The sequence below is a fragment of the Trachemys scripta genome, chromosome 5, assembly GCF_013100865.1.
Source record: "Trachemys scripta elegans isolate TJP31775 chromosome 5, CAS_Tse_1.0, whole genome shotgun sequence".
Lineage (NCBI taxonomy): Eukaryota > Metazoa > Chordata > Testudines > Emydidae > Trachemys > Trachemys scripta.
In genome coordinates this window covers 10,122,491-10,128,599 of record NC_048302.1, presented here as the reverse complement: position 1 = coordinate 10,128,599, position 6,109 = coordinate 10,122,491, and positions in this window count along the sequence as shown.

Here is a 6,109-nt window from a genome sequence, read left to right as displayed (position 1 = left end):
AGGTCCTGGAAGACTGGAGAAAGTCCAACACAGAGCCCACCTTTAACAAGAAGGAGCCGGAGAATTACAGACCAGTCAGCCTGACCTTGATACTTGGGAAGCTACCAGAGCAATCTATAAAACATTCAGTTTGGAAATACCTGGAGGATGAAGGGCTGATCACTAGCAGCCAGCATGGATTTACTAAAAATAAGTCATGCCAAACCAGCTTGATTTCCTTCTTTGGCAGGGTAACTGGTTAGGTGGACAAGGGGAATGTGGTGGACATAATATACCTGGACTTTAGCAAGGCTTTTGACACAGTCCCACAAAACATTCTCATAAGTAAGCTGGCGAAATGCGGGCTTGGTAGAACTATCATTAAGTGGATACATCATTGGTTAAACAACCACAAAGAAAGAATTAATGGAATGATGTCAGATTGGAGAGAGGTCTCAAGTGGGGTTCCACGGGGATCTGTTCTGGGTCAGGTGTTATTTAACATTTTTATTAATGGCCTGAGTGTAGGAATAGAGAGCCTACTGATCAAATTTGCGGATGACACAAAGCTGGGGGGTTGGGTTGCAAACACTTCGGAGGCTAGAGCTAAAATTTAAAGGGATCTTGATAAACTGGAGAACTGGGCTATAGACAACACAAAGAAATGCAACAAAGGCAAAAGTAAGGTGCTACACTTAGGGATGAAAAACCAAATGCACAAATACAGCCTGGGGGATAATGGCTTGGCAGCAGCACTGCCGAGAAGGATCTGGGAGTTGTGGTGGATCACAACTTGAACATGAGTTAACAATGTGATGCTGTTACAAAAAAAAAATAATGAAATTTTGGGTTGCAATAACAGAGGCACAGCATGCAAGCCATGGCAAGTGATAGTACCGCTCTATTTGGCGCTGGTTAGGCCTCAGCTGGAGTACTGTGTCCAATTTTGGTCACCAATGTATAGAAAGGATGTAGAGAAACTGGAAAGGACCCTGAGGCGAGTTATAAAGATGATCAGAGGGATGGAATGCAAGTCATATGAGCAAAGGCGGGAGGCACTGGGCATGTTTAGTTTGGAAAAGAGGAGATTAAGGGTTGACATGATAGTGGTCTTCAAATATTCAAAAGGCTGCCATAAAAGAGATGGAGAAAAATTGTTGTATCTTGCCACAGGGGGCAGGACAAGAGGCTATGGGTTCAAACTACAGCATAGCAGATTTAGATTAAATCTCAGGAAAAATGTCCTAACTGTAAGAACAGTAGGACAATAGAACAGATGCCTAGGGAAGTCGTGGAAACTCCTTCACTGGAGGTTTTCTAGAAGAGGCTGAATAGCCCTCTGTCTTGGATGGTTTAGACACTACAAATGCTGGGTCTTGGCAGGGGTTTAGACTAGATGACCCTTGCAGTCTCGTCTAACCCTATGGTGCTATGATTCTAAGTAGTGAAGATAACGATACTAAACCAATATACAAGTACTGTTGGGAGTTAAGTAGACAAGAAGTAACTAGGTGCCACAAACTCCCACATGCTAACAGGGTCAAAAGATGGGTAAAAGAGTTGAGTGAAAAGGAAGGGCTGGAAGAAATTAAAATCTTTAGATCTGGGAAATCAGACTACAGCTGGACAGTTGTCTCTCCAGTTGTGGATGTGGAATTATATGATGAAACAAAGGAAGGAGCAGGACTGTCAAATAAGACAATGACGGTTTATGAGATTATACATGGCAAATGAGGTCAACATGGCCAAATCTCTACTGACAGCTCTCGAGATGACAGCACGGATGGAGTGGGAACTGCCTTTTGTATTCCTGAATTTGAAATTAAGAGACCTATGAGACAATCTAATTTTGTGGCTATTATGACAGACAAATTGATGGGTATATTATTGGCACTGACCTGGAAAGGATGTACGCTCAGCTCTGCTATCCTATCTGACTCTTTATCGAGGACAATGGCGATTAGAAAGGGAGCTTCAGAAAGCAGGAATGACTTAATCAATGAAATATTGTCCTTAACGACAGAGATAGCACAGTTGGGTTACATCTAGTAATAGTATGGGTTATGGTGCATGTCAGGCTACTGGCAATGAAATGGCAGACAACGCGGCAAAAAAAATGCCTTACACAATGAGGAGGTTGATCTAAGGAGCCCTCCGAGTAAACAGGACTTCAGAAGTTTGGTTGACAGAACTTATAAGGAATGGCAAGAACTATGGATCAAAGAGGAAAGGAGGAAGGTTCTATGAAATGTGTCCTAAACTTGGGATAATGGTATACTTAATAGCTATGACAGGAGAAATGAAGTAACTATATTTAGATTGCTAACAGCTCACTGTGACCTGAATGGCAATGTATATTTACTGAACAAGCACAAAGACGGGCTGTGCAACACATGTGAAGTCCAAGAAACAACTGAGCATCTGCTATGACAATGCAGGGAGAATTACACCAAAAGAAATATACTTTATGAAGAACTGAGATGCCTCAAGATGAAAGAACATAGTCTGAAAGGACTGGTGAGAACAAAGTGGGGTAGCATTAAAAAAGCATGACTCCACTTTAAGAATATAGGACTGCGTGAGAAGATACAAATATTTTGCTTATGCAAAAACTGTGGTAACTAGTGGTCGTAGGCTCCCGTGCTGAGGCTGCAGCACCATAAGAAAGAAAGAAAGGGGGCGGGAGGGAAAGCAGTCTGCAGTCACTCCCTAGGAGAAGGGAGATATGTTTGAGGACTATAGAAACCAAAGAAAAGAGCAGTTTAAAATTACTCTCTGGGAGAAGGGAGTTTGGGCTGATAAACCCAAAGGAGAGGATGTGAGGATACTGCTGGGAAGTAGGAAGAAGTCCACAGAAACAGCAACTAGGTCTGGGAGCAAGCAGATCATAGTTGGTAGACACAGGGTCCCTGGACTGGAACCTGGAGTAGTGGGCAGGAATGGGTTCCGCTACCAGGCACTGACAAAGCAGCACAAGGCCTGGCCCTGCATGGGAAGACTGTCTGGAGTGGCATGAGGACAGCTGCTCCAGTGGGACTTTGATGCCCCGACAGAGGAGAACTTGTACAGTGACTGGAGGGACGAGTCATGAAGAGAGAGCACTGCAAGTCCCATAGAGCGAGGCGAGACACAACGTGAGAATCTATCAGACCTGAGTGGAGCTAAACGCCCAGAGCCAGCCCCAAGGAGGTGCCCAACAGTGAGTGAACACAAAGGCCATCATTCAACAAAATGGCTGCACGTCACATGTCAGAGTGGTTGTCTCTCTGGCTGTGCTCCAGCCAAAGCGTCTGTATTTACATTGGCGGAGGCAGCAAAAATGTAACCAACTGTTGCCTAACTGGCAACTGGGTCAAGGAATGTTCATTTTATGGCAGGAATTTAGAACCAGTTCCCAATGCCTTGGCGCCTAGATACCTTCCAACCTATTACATCAAACACCAACCCAAATGCCAGTCTCTTCGCAATAAAGAGATTCAAAAAGGCACCTTCCCACTCAGCTGCACTGTGAGTCGAAGGCCTCACCAAACAAGTGAATCAAGCATTGTACTGATTACTCTCGTTATAGTTGGTATGGCAACACCCATTCTTTCATGTCCTCGGTATATATATATCTTCCCGCTGTATTTTCCACTGCATGCATCCGATGAAGTGGGTTTTAGCCCACGAAAGCTTATGCTCAAATAAATTTTAGTCTCTAAGGTGCCACAAATACTCCTCGTTGGTTTTGCTGATACAGACTAACATGGCTGCTACTCTGAAACCTGTAACAGGAAGTTTGCCAAAGTCAGGCTGATCTACTGCAAGTGGCAACAGAAGCCAGTGGTATGGGTGCTAGAAATGCCCCACTGTGAACCACAGTTCCAGCATCCGACATCCACGCCAGCCTGGCAGATTACTACAAGAGAGCTGGTGAAGAGACGATCTCTCATCGGTTATTATTAAATGTTCGTTCACACTAGTGCACACCTCAACAATAAATAAGAGAGACACCTCAGCTCGGATGAGCTCAGAATCTAATTAAAGATAGAGTAGTAGACAGAGGAAATGGAGGGTGAGGGAAATAACAACAGGCAATTTATGAGAGTCATCTAAAGTCACTAACCACGCTGCTTACACTTACCTGCATCATAGGATTTACCTGTGTAGCCCTGAACTCAGGTTGCTACCTCCCCAGGGGCCCCTTTGCAATATTTTGAGTTCAGACAGTTTGCCACACTGAACTATTCATATAAAAAGACCCACCCCTGAAACAAAATGTATATGTCTTGCCAAGAATTGCATTATTTCCTTGTACAGACTGGAATGTGCTTTCTATATTCAGAGACACTCTGAGACCAGCCCAAAGAGAGCAGGTAAGGTCATGGGAAAATCTCGCTTGTCTAAATCATACCGAGAGCTTGTGTGAATATCTAATTAAGGATGTGCCAAGCAATAGAGGATGTTCACACAATAAGGACACATGCCCTGGAACTCCAAAGCATCGTGAGTAAAAAGGGAAAAGATAAATGAACTGAAGAAAAAAAAGTGATGTGAGATCAAGCAAGTCCACATACATAAACGGGGGAGAATGTCATGTGACAGCAATCTGGGCCCCGGACCAGAATTCAGTGTATTCAAGTCATGCACTGGGACTGGAGCCCATAGTCTTTCCTGGTGGTGTAGTGTTTGGGGGCTAAGTAGGGGGTTGGGATTTTTGTCTGTACCGTTCTTTTCCTGGCAATCCTCTGTCCATGAAGCGGATCTCATTCTCATACTTCCCAAAGACCTCATTGCCGGTACTCTCTGATCCCTCTTTCCATATGGCACAATGATACTCCAGCCTATGTCTCCTGATTGAACAAATAATAAATAAAGCCACTACAACAGTATGTTGCACCTTTGCAGAATACATAAGAAATAAGGAAAGCCAACACCTAAACACATTTAAGAGCTCAGAATTTGAAGGGAACCACGTGTCTAACTTAGATCATGACTATGCATGCACATCAAGTATTTGCACACATATATAACCATTTACACACACAGCTAACCCTGTGTACAAACATCCAGTTTGCACAAACAGTCGTGGTGTCTGTGCATGCAATTTTGCCATACAGTTGTGAAAACTCATCTATGAAATTCAGGCCCCTAACATATCTGATAGAGAGGACTTTAGACAGTAACAGGGGGCCCAGGGGAGACATTTATAAGTTCCCCAAACGTAAGCCCGGTCCTTTCTGAGCTTTCTGCCTTAGTAATTTCATCTTTTTTAATCTGGATGCTGGTTTTAGGTGTCTGTTTATTGTATATGTATTATATTCTATCATGTTGTCTTTTAAAAAAAAGTTAAGTTCAGCATATGCTTATGCTAGATTATTTTTGCACAGTTCATGCATATTTTGTGCATTCTCTTATACATACTTTTCCAATATAAACATTATGCTTCATGCATGATTCTATTGTGTGCACAGCTTTGCAGTACGGAGACTGGATTTGTGCAATCTTACACATAAAGCTACAGGGTTTTGCAGTGCTGCTCTTGGGCTTTGCATGAGCTCTTAAATAATTTTCCCTATTCCAGTATTGCCAACGCTTACAATTTTAATCACAAGTCTTGTGATGTTTGGTGTGTTTTGTAAAGGCCCAGCTCCTGGAGGCATGTGATTAGGTAGAAAACCTCAGCTCTCGCTTTTAAAAAGTAAATTCTAGCCCTCATGGTGGGAGAGAAAAGCCTGAAAACATGCTCTGAGTGCACTCTACAGGCCTTAAATAGTGCACTCTAAAGGCCTTAAATTAGAACACAACAAAACGTTCAAAATGTATGACCTTATTAAAAATCACAATTTTTCAGCTAGTCTCATGGTTTTGGGGGGCCTGACTCACGACTTTTAAATGCTTGGGGTTGACAACACTGATGTCTTGGTTCCACAGTTTTGCATGATGCTGTTTGTTTTAACACAATGATTCTAGGAGTTGCATGGCTCCCCGGCGATCCTAGAAGAATTATTTCAAAGGGAAAACACAACGATTGTTCCAGTTTGCATCACACAAGTGAGCGGCTGCCATGTGGAAAATGGAAAATGCGCCATGTTACTCTAGAACAACTGGTTCCAAACCAAAACCAGGTTGATGATGCTTCATCAAAACC